Source organism: Physeter macrocephalus, chromosome 12 (assembly GCF_002837175.3).
Source record: "Physeter macrocephalus isolate SW-GA chromosome 12, ASM283717v5, whole genome shotgun sequence".
NCBI classification, from domain to species: domain Eukaryota; kingdom Metazoa; phylum Chordata; class Mammalia; order Artiodactyla; family Physeteridae; genus Physeter; species Physeter macrocephalus.
Window position 1 is genome coordinate 30,061,033 of NC_041225.1, and position 11,227 is coordinate 30,072,259.

Here is an 11,227-nt window from a genome sequence, read left to right on the forward strand (position 1 = left end):
GCAGGCTCAGCGGCCATGGCTCACGGGCCCAGCCGCTCCGCGGCATGTGGGATCCTCCCAGACCGGGGCGCGAACCCGGTTCCCCTGCATCGGCAGGCGGACGCGAAACCACTGCGCCACCAGGGAGGCCCATAAGTATTCTTTTTGATTCTGTTTTGGTGCTCTTCTAACAGCATATGTTATTTATCCATTGTACCAATTTCTGCCTTTTGATTGGAGCGTTTAGACCATTTAGTGTAACTACTGATAAGATAGAATTTATGTGTGCCATTTTGCTTTTTCTTCCTTATGGATCTTATGTCTTTTGTGTTCCTTTATTGTGAAAAAAAAAGCAAGATACAGCCTAGATGGGAGCGGAGTCTGGGGGAGAATGGATCCATGTATATGTATGGCTGAGTCTCCTTGCTGTGCACCTGAAACTATCACAACATTATTTATTTATTTTTTTTCCTTATGGATCTTATGTCTTTTGTGTTCCTTTATTCCTCCATTTTGCCTTCTTTTGTGTTAGTTTCTAGCATACCATTTTAATTCTGTTGTTCATGTTTTATACATTTTTCAGTTGTTTTGTTAGTGGTTGCCCTGGGGATTACAGTTAACATAATCTTGCCTTATGTTTAAACTTTTCTATGGCCCTAAACCTCTGCCTGTAGGAGTCCCATTGGGGCGAACCTGAATGGCTGTGATTGGAAAAGGAGGGGAAAGAAATGGAGACCCAGGGACACATTGTTATCTGAGAGTTGTCTGTGTTGGTAGATTTATCTGTTAACTTCTTTGTGGAATTTGATTACCTATACCATAACCCTTAGTTTCTTTTCCGGTGATACCTTCCAAATGTTGATCAGATTAGATTTCTAGTAGTTATATCAGTAGCTTTCCCTCTTGGGTTGGGTATTTGAAAGGCTGATGCTGGGTTCTAAATCAGCACAATGATCTTTGGCGCCCCCTGCCACCCCCCAACCTGCTCTCTAAGCTCCTGTGCCCTTCTCCTGCTCCCCAGGTGTTCACCCTGCTGAGTCTGGTACACTCCCCCTTCCCCAGGTCTGCAGGGACCCCAGTGCCAGAGATCTTCCCCCACTACTCCAGATGGGCAGCCTGCCATGAGAGGGAGGGCCAGCTGAGCACATCAGGACACCAGGATTTGGCCAGAAGACCGTTCGTCTCCTCCCATCAGGACTTTTCAGAGGTAAGTTTGAAAATGGAAAATGAAAGCTTGAAAACCTTCATTTATGTCTTCTTGGTGGAATCTCAGGCCATTGTTGGGAAAGACCCCAACCTGGATGGGTTTTTCTGTACCTCTTAAACCACACCAAATAAGCAATTGCCTAGTTTGCTTCCCCTGAATTTTGAGGATGGTCTTCAATATATTATGTTAAGCGGTTATAGTAATTAATATTTTACAAAGATAACCACGCGGGTCCTCATTTTCTGCTTTTAACAAGCTCATGAGGCTGTTATTGCTAGTCTGGTTTTGTAGACCAGGAAACAGGTTTAGAAGATCCAAGTGATGTCCCTAGGGTCTCAGTGATTCATTAAGCTGTCCAGAACATATGGATCGAGCAACCGTATTGTGCCAGGTGCTGTTCTAACCCAGGACCCACGGTGAGCACAACAGACGCACGCTTCTCTCATGGAGATTCCAGGTTGGGGGGGGGCGTGTGAGTGGAGGGTGGGGACCACCCTCCACTTGGACCACCAAGAGACTGACCACCATGTGAAGAAGTAAATGTCATGTCTCATTCCCAGGCATAAGTGTTGTGGAGAAAATAAAAAGCTACCAAGTTTAGAGGGGTGGAGTTTTAAATGGAGTGCTCTGGGAGGTCTCATCAAAAAGTCGACATTTGAACGTGGATTTGAGGAACTATGGGAATTAGCCATTTAACCGACTGGGACAAGAGACTTGGAGCTAGAAGAAAGGGTGGGTGTGAAGGCCCAGAGCCCAGTCTGTGCATCTCAGCACGTTGGGGGTACCGAGAGGCAGGGGAGCCAGCGGAAGCGGTGAGTCGGGTGGCGGGGGGCAGAGAGTGGTCAGGAGGTAACAGAAACCTGACCATGTTTAGCATTGTGGGCTACTGGGGGTAAGTCTAGGCTTTACGATGGGAAATCGGTGCGGTGTTTTAGGCAGAGGAGGGGCTGGATCCATTTTGATAGGCTCATTCTGGTATCAGTGTTGAAGGATGGGGGGTAGACCAGGAGACCACTTAGAGGTCATTAGAGAAATCCATTGTAGTAATTCAGACAAGAGATAATTCGGTGGCCTGCTCCACTGGTAGCCGTGGAAGTAGGGAAACGTGGTCACATTCTAGAAATGTTTTGAAGAAAGAGCCTTTAAGATGTCCTGGCAGAATGGTTGTGGGGCTTGAGAAGAAGGGACAGTCCATGATGATGGCAGAGATTTTAGGTTGTGCAACTAGAGGGAGTTGTCGCCACCTGGGTTGGGGAAGTCTGCAGGGTGGGGAGGGTTTGGTGCCAAAAGAGGTTAGAAGTTCAGTTCTGAACAGGTTGAGTTTGAGATTATAAGACCCCCCCAAATGGAGATGCTGAGTGGACAGGTATATCCAGATCTGATAGTTGAAGATGGTGATCTGAGCTGGAGGTAGGGGGGGGGGGGGGGGGTCTTTGGCCTGCAGTTGGGATTTAAAGGAATAAGGTCAGTGAGATCCTAGTGAGAGAGGAGTTGTCAGGATTGGGCCCTGGAACATTCCAGCCTTAGGAGGAACAAGGGAAGAGGGACACCGAGAGGCAGCCCCCAGAGAGGGAGGGGAAATCCAAGGGTGAGGCCTCTCGGAAGCCACATGAAATCACTTCAGAAGGAGGGAATGATGAGCTGTGCCCAGTGTGTGGATGGGCCAGATGAGGCCGAGACTGGAATCGACTCTTGGATCAGTGCCACGCAGGTCATTGGTGCCTGCGGTAAAAACAGCAAAATGTCGTGTGGGTCTGGTGACTATGGCAACCGAGGGAAAGATGGACGGAGAACTCTGAGACCGAGATCGTTGACGGCAGTTTGGAGAAGGTTTGCTGCAAAGGGGAGCCGAAGATGGGGTGGTACCTGGTGGGGTAAGTCAGGCCAAGAGAATTCGTTTTTAGTTGGAAGCATTAACGTTATTTTTACATCGATGGGAATGATTCAGTAGAGAGTAAAAAGTTGATAATATAGGACAGAGGGTTGCTGGAAGCATGTCTTGAGTGGGTGAGGGAGGTGCGTTCGTGTACAGGTGGAGTTGTTTGCTTCAGGAAGAGCACAGATAGTTCCTGGTGGGGGACGGACTAAATGACAGATACATGGGCGTCGAGGTAGTGCTCAGAAGAGGAGTTTTCTTCTGATCGCTTCCATTTTCTTTGTGCAATTGGAAGTAAAGTCACCAGCTGAGAGTGCCATGGTGCAGGAGGGCTTGTAAGTTTGGGGAAAAAGGGAAGGAGGTGCGGAGTGATCACCTGTTAGTCGTAAGAGTTCACCTGGAGCTCTTGGCCACAAATTGAAAGACCCCATCAGTGAGATTGTGTGTTTTTCTAGACAGTTCAGCTGGGGAGTTGAGGGCACACACACAATAGCTCAAGAATTGAATTATGGAGATCTGTGAGTCTGTTTCTGTTTTGTAAAAAAGTTCATTTGTATCAATTTTTAATTCGATTTCACATATACATGATATCATATGATATTTGTCTTTCTCTGCCTGACTCACTTCACTTAGTATGATAATGTCTAGGTCCATACACACTACTGTATATAAAATAGATAACTAACAAGGACCTACTGTATAGTAAGGGGAACTCCACTCAGTATTCTGTAATAACCTATGTGGGAAAAGAATCTGAAAAAGAATGATGGATACATATATAACTGATTCATTTTGCTGTCCACCTGAAACTAACACAAATTTGCAAATCAACTGTACTCCAATAAAATTAAAAAAAAAAAAAGAATTGAATTATCATTTGGCTGAGCAGAGAGGGACAAATTGAAAGGGGAGGCCCCAGCAATAGCATCTGCAGGAGAGAGATGGCCCAGGTCACCTGGAGATTACCACGGTGACTTGAGGACAGAGGACATCGGTCGTGAGGAGGAGGTTGGGCTGGGCGATGGGGGGATTGGAGGTGCAGGAGAAGGGCCAGAGCTGTCTGGCCCGGGACACTGGAGGGAGCGTCTGGGGAGACCAGAGGTGGTGGGCTGACCGTGTGCCTGAACCTGGGGGTTTGGGGTGCTTTCGGGAACCTAAATTCCAACGTTCCTTCCCCCGAGCCTCAGGTTCTCATCACCCCGCTTTGCCTTTTCACTGCCTGCCCTTTTTTTTTTAAATTTTTTGGGCCACACCTCTAGGCTTGTGGGAGCTTAGTTCTTAGACCAGGGATTGAACTCGTAGTGAGAGTGCAGAGTCCTAGCCACTAGGCCACCAGGGAACTCCCTCACTGCCTGCACTGTAAAAGGGCCTGCTCGAGAACTCTTGTTGAATCCCGAACCAGATACCAATATTACCTATGTTCCTCTGGTAATACTGGGAATATATTGCCAATTTCTTACCAACACATTTCTTTGCTGAGACAGAGGGAGGCCTGCAGCCGGCTCATCAGTGCAATAAAGACACAGGAAATGTGACAGCTGACATTTGAAGCCGCCCTTCCCCTTCTTCATAGGCCTTGGACACTAAGAGGACTTTTCTTTTTCTTTCTTTGTTTTTTTTTAAGCTCGTCTTTAACATTTTAGAGTTATTGCATCCCTCTCTGCAGTACATTTGCTGGTCCAGAGATAGAGTTCCCTCAGGTATGAGGAAAACATGAAAGCACCCTGGAAAAAATGCACTGCAAGGCCAAGTGGAGTTGTGCATTCTTTCCTGAATCTGCCCACTCCCACCTCCCAGGACGTTCTGTTTGGGAATCTGTCTCCAGCAAATTCCAAGAGCTGAAATGGCTTCATAGTTACAAAAGATTCATGTTGAAGAAGCCAAAATACCAGAAAATGGCATTCCAGCACAAGCAAAGATATTTTTAAATGGTTAGGATTTATAAAGAGAAACAGCCTCCGTAGGATATAAACCACCCCCAATTCACACTTCTGTCATTGACGTAGCTATATCTAAAAGATAGTTTTCTTTTTTCTTTTTCTTTCTTCCCCCAGTGGAGAATGTCATTGGTAAGAAAATAAATCTTCTGTTAAGAAACTTTAACTGAGCCTTGGCCTTGACTCGGCCTTGGGAATGGCCGGCATTTGGAGAGCTGAAGCTGGGACAGCTGGGCCCAACCCTGCTCTTGGCTGGTGAAGCTTGAAGGCAAAGGTCCTTTAAAACTCTAACTAGAATCGAAAATATCAATACCCTGCTTAACTTCTCATGGTTTTGGAGTGGCTGAGGTAGTTACACGAGCAATATTTTTAGAAATAGAAACACTTAGAGATGCTGTTCTGAGATGCTATGGTGGAAGGCCCTGTTAAAATAAATCTTAACGACCACATTTTCCACATTTGTCTCCATTGCAGTTTCTTTGTTTTTTTAATTAAAAAAAGTTTTTTTTTGTTCTTCTTTTTGTTTTGTTTTGAGAGCTATATGTGCTATCCTCTAAGCCGTGCTGTCAAGTCAGTATTTCCTGGGTAAGTCTCCATGAGCGTTCTCGGTGTTTCTACATCCCAAAGTGCAGAGGCAACGAGAACCACTGGTCAAGGAGAAGCAAGTGCCTGTTCCCTAGGACAGTGCGGATTTCTCTAGACAGCCAAGCAGCAGACACTTAATGAGCATCTATTACGTGCAAGGTCACGTGCTTGGGCCAAGAGGGATGGAAGAGTAGACACGGGGCGGGTTTCTGCTGTTATGGTTTCCTTTGAATGATGTTAACAAACAGATGTGGAACACCAATTCCTGAAACTTGAGCGCAGGACAGAGCAGAAGTGAGGCTGTGAGAAGTGGGCGCTGAGTACTGGATCCCTTCACGGCTGAGACATGTCTGAGTGGAGAGGAGAGAGGGACAGAGATGAGAAGGCGGTACGGAAGGCCACTCGGGCTGGACCCTGCAGGTTTGGAGTTAGTCTCTTTCCCGTGGCTGGTCGGGAACCATTATGATTTGCTAAGGGTAGTGATAGGATTTTTTAAAAAAGTGATTTGGACAGATTCATTGGGCTACTCCTGTGCTCCTAATACAAAGAAAAGGTGGAAAGCAGGGAAAACAGTCAAAAGGAAAAGTTTGATCATGTGGCTTAACAAAATTAATGGAATATTTTCCCCCCGATTTAAAAAATACAGTACTTTTTTAGGGCTTCCCTGGTGGCGCAGTGGTTGAGAGTCCGCCTGCCGATGCAGGGGACACGGGTTCATGCCCTGGTCCGGGAAGATCCCACATGCCGCGGAGGGGCTGGGCCCGTGAGCCGTGGCCGCTGAGCCTGCGCGTCCGGAGCCTGTGCTCCGCGGCGGGAGAGGCCACAACAGTGAGAGGCCCGTGTACCACAAAAAAAAAAAAAAAAAAAAAAAATACAGTACTTTTTTGATTATTGCCCAAAGCCTAAGAACAGAGCTTCACAAACACATGCAAGCACTTTTACCAGAGAAATATCATCCTTTTATCACACTTATGATTTTAGCTACATTTAGCATGCTTGATTAATATCAGTGAGGAAACCTTTAGTATCTAGTCATTATCATGTATTGAAAACTGCATAGCATAATTGAATTATCTCAATCTCATTTTAATCCTGAATTTACTTATTTTAATGGCTGACTTTATGAGTGTATTCCATAATTTATCTATCATCTATATATAAACACACTTATTTGAATTTAAAAACAAGGTAAAATCTTTCTGATAGAAAGGAATTCTCATTGGCTCATTGGTTTGACAGTGAAAACTGTCTTCATCTCTTAAGTTATTGGAAGGAGGTAAATATGCAAATAATAGGGACAAACATATAGTTGAAACATGGTTATAATAAAATCATGTATTAAGGTATTTTCTATGGAGAGGTGCATTGAAATGAATGTATTTTTTCTCAAATTTTTTTCTGAGTGTATTTGTTTAAACAAGGGGCCTCTATAGTCAGCATGTTGTACATTAGATCCTCAGATCTCATTCATCTTATAACTGAAAGTTTATACTGGTTTACCAACCTCTGCCTATTTCCCACACCCTCCTGCACCTGGCAACCACCTTTCTACTCTTTGCTGTTTCTCTGAGTTTTACTTTCTTTCCTTTTTTTTAGATTCCACATGTAAGTGATATCGTGTGGTCTTTTTCTCCGTCTGGCTTATTTCCAGACAGAGAAATAGCCTCCAGGTTCATCCATGTTGTTGCAAGTGGCAGGGTTTCCTCTTTCTTTGAGGCTGAATAATAATAATAATAATTATATATATATATATATATATACACACACACACATACACACATATCACGTTTTCTTTATCCATTCATCTGCCAACAGACCCTTAGCTTTTTCCATACCTTGGCTGCTGTGAATAGAGCTGCAATGAACATGTGGGTGCAGATATCTCTTTGAGTTCATGATTTTGTTTCCTTTGACATATACCCAGTAGTGGGATTGCTAGATCACATGGTAGTTATAATAATTTGAGGAACCTCCATACTGTTTTTCATAGTGGTTGTACCAGTTTACATCTCCATCATGTGTCCAAGGGTACTCGCTTCTCCACATCCTTGCCAGCATTTGTTAACTCTTGTCTTTTTGATAATAGACATCCTAACAGGTGTGAGGTGACATCTCCTTGTGGTTTGATTTGTGTTTCCCTGATGAATGGTGACGTTGAGCATCTTTTCATGTACCTGTTGGCCATTTGTACATCTCCTTTGGAGAAATATCTATTTAAGTTCCTTGCCTGTTTTAAAATTGGATTATTTGTGCTTTTACTATTTTGTTTTTAAATAAATTTATTTATTTATTTTTGGCTGTGTTGGGTCTTCGTTGCTGTGCGTGGGCTTTCTCTAGTTGCGGCAAGTGGAGGCTACTCTTCATTGTGGTGCGCGGGCTTCTCGTTGCGGTGGCTTCTGTTGTTGCGGAGCACGGGCTCTAGGGGTGTGGGCTTCAGTAGTTGTGGCGCATGGGCTCAGAAGTTGTGGCTCGCAGGCTCTAGAGCGCAGGCTCAGTAGTTGTGGCGCACGGACTTAGTTGCTCCACGGCATGTGGGATCGTCCTAGACTAGGGCTCGAACCCGTGTCCCCTGGATTGGCAGGTGGATTCCTAACCACTGTGCCACCAGGGAAGCCCTGTACTTTTACTATTGAGTTGTGTGTGTTCTTTCTATATTTTGGATATTAACCCCTTATCAAACATAGGATTTACAAATATTTTTTCCCATTCTGTAGGTTGCCTTTTCATTTTGTTGATGGTTTCCTTTGCTGTGCAGAAGCTTTTTAGTTTGATGTTTACATTGCTTTTGTTGCCTTTGCTTTTGGTGTCAAATAAAAAAAATAATCATTGTCAAGTCTGGTGTTAAGGAGCTTACGGCCTAGGTTTTCTTCTAGATTTACGGCGTAAGATAGGGGTCCAGTTTCAGTCTTTTGCGCGTGACTGTCCAGTTTTTCCAACACCATTTATTGAAGAGATTATTCTTTCCCCATTGTATATTCTTGGTGCCTTTGTTGAAAATTAATTGATCCTATACATATGGGTTTATTCCTGGGATTTTTATTATGTCTCGTTGATCTATGTGTCTGTTTTACCCAATACCATACTGTTTTGATTACCATAGCTGTATCATATAGTTTGAAATTGAGAAGTGTTCAGCTTTGTTCTTCTTTCTCAGGATTGCTTCAGCTAGTCATGCGTATTAAAAAAAATGATATACTAGAAATTACATTTTTTCAACTGTTGCTACTTTATTTTAAAAAGGCAATATTTCCAATATGCCAGAAGTTACATATTCTGCAAGAATTTAAAATTCTTCTATAATTTTTAATGGCGACTGAGGAATGTGCTAAAGGCCTGTGCACTTATAAAAGGTTATTTTTGGCTATAGCCCAGCCCCTCTCCAACAAAACCGGAAAATCTCTGCTTTGGGCCACACAGAGCAAATTCAAGGCTTTGTGGTGTGGTAGGAAGTGATGGACACAGGGGTCAGAAGACAGGTCTATGCCCAGCTTCGCCACTAACTGCCCAGTGCAGCTTGGGAAAGTCACTGCCGTCTCAGAGCCTGGATTTTTTCATAGCAAAACGGGAATGACAGCAATGCTTCCCTACCTACCCGAAGTCCCGTGTGAGGATCAGATGTGTGTGAAGGATGGGGACATTTCTCATGATGTGTAAACAACTTTCAGCTATTATTTACTGGTTAGGAACCAAATGCAAATGAAATGACCACCTGCAGCCTCCTCTGGGACCTGAGGGAAGGGGCAGTGAGGGTGGTGTTCGCGCAGGTGGGGCCGGACCTTGGAACCACAGAAGATGCAAACAAGATGACAGGAAGCACATTGCTCACAGCTGTGAAGAGGGCTAGGCGTTCCCACAGTATGCACGTTTTGTTCTCTGAGGAGGGATGTTCTGATTACTAGGGAGGGCTGCAGGAATTTGGAGGATCTGGCTAAGGGATGTCTTCCAGCACAGCAGGGAGAAGCCACAACCCTAGAGAGTTTGATTTACTCTCTGGCTTCTGAAGCCACTGTCCAAATGTCTAGGGAGAGATGAGGTAACTAGTGATGGCAGCTAATAGCTGTCATTGGTATATCACTTTGGAGTTCATACACGAACCTCCATGGGCACTGTGTACTGTTATTAGCTTACACAGCTCTCCTGTGATTATAGCTATTGTTCTTCCTACTGTCCAGTTGAGAAAACTAAGACTGAAAGCGACTTGTTCAAGATGATGCAACTGGAAATTGGTGGCGGAGCCCAACAAAGCCAGGACACCCAACTTCCAGATCTCACTTGACCTTTCTGCCTGATAAAGAAGGTTTTGTATGGACTCTCAGCACCAGGAAAGCAGGGAGGATTAGGAAGTCTTGGAGAACATCTTGGTTCAGAAAGTTCAGAAAGGAAGTTACTTAAGTTGTTTTTTTGTTGTTGTTTTTTTTTTTTGCTGGATATGGTTAACTTTACAAGAAACTTCCAAACTGTTTTCTACGTTGGCTGTAACATCTGGCAGTCCCATGAGCAATGTATTAGAATGTCAGTTCCTCTGCATCCATGCCAACAGGAAGTTATTTAGGTTTGCAAGACATCTTGAGTGTCAGTAGTAACTACCCAGCTATGGGAGGGGCCATATATATCGAAATGTGATGAACTATTTGCAGAGTTTTGGAACATCACTGTGAAGTCCATTAGTGGGCGGGGTTGGTGTGGTGAGGGAAGAGGCCCGTTGGGCTCTGGGGCATCCATCCCTTGAAGTGTGTTATAGGAAGTGTAGGCTGTATAAGAGGACCACAAGGTACTTTGTAATTTTGTTCTAGATTCTCTCTGCTCAGTTCAAGTTCAACACTGTGGTGCAAGCTGAAGTGAACACCAGAGAGTGTAATCTTATCACTAATATCCCCCAGAAAGAAAATCAAATGAACTATGGGGTTTTGAGACATCAGAATGAAGAGCATACTGTGACTTCTCCACTGTGTGAGTGAGTGAACTGAATGTGAGGATTAACAAGAAGCAGGATGTTTTGTGTATAAATTGCTCCAAGATGGGGAAAAAATCATATTTCATAATCTTTGTAGAGGGGGCTAGCCAGGGGAAAACATTTCATAGTCCTTTCCCCCCCATTTTTAGGGAATCAAAAAGCTTCCAAGAGAATAGAGAAGTTACAAGTACATAATCTGAGGAAGGTTCTTATTCTTTTATAGGACAGGACCCAAAGGATGTCCTCTTTATTGAAAGGATCATGAAATCTGTAGACCTTAAGATCTGGTATTGGAGTTGAATCTGGACTTCTTGCGCCCAGAGCTGCCTCCCAGGGAGATGGAGGCGTGGGATTGGGGGGCGGTATGGGCATGGTCCAGGACATCCTTTCAGAGAGCTGGCCAGCAGCTCAGCCCGGACATCCTTGTTTTCTTTAATTTCATAGATGATGAATCAACAATGAGCTTTCTGAAGCCAATGAGCTATTGTTGCTCATAACCACCAAATTCGAGTTCCTAAAGCTTACCAATTAAGCTGGCTACTTAATTTTTAAAATACGTATATGCATGTAGTAAAATTATTAAAATATAGACAGGTTATTAAATATAAATGTAAATGCTTCATTTCTTTGTCCTCCCCAGAGAAAACCACTATTGATTTTTTTTTTTTTTTTTTTTTTTTCCGGTACGC

The 11,227-nt window shown here is 44.1% G+C and overlaps 1 protein-coding gene across 7 annotated transcripts in view; it reads left to right on the forward strand.

Moving 5' to 3' along the window:
• RNF144A (ring finger protein 144A) overlaps positions 1-11,227 on the forward strand; it is a 114,006-nt gene that overhangs the window by 23,929 nt on the left and 78,850 nt on the right. For 4 of the 7 annotated variants that reach the window (XM_024119091.3, XM_028496887.2, XM_028496884.2 and 1 more), the window contains exon 2: positions 1,042-1,186. The exons of 1 other annotated variant lie outside the window; for it this stretch is intronic. The gene's annotated coding sequence lies outside the window, so the exon portion shown is untranslated. Of the gene's footprint in view, positions 1-938; positions 1,187-11,227 lie in introns of those variants that run through there. 2 more of the 7 variants (XM_028496883.2, XM_055089029.1) reach the window with 2 other exon arrangements.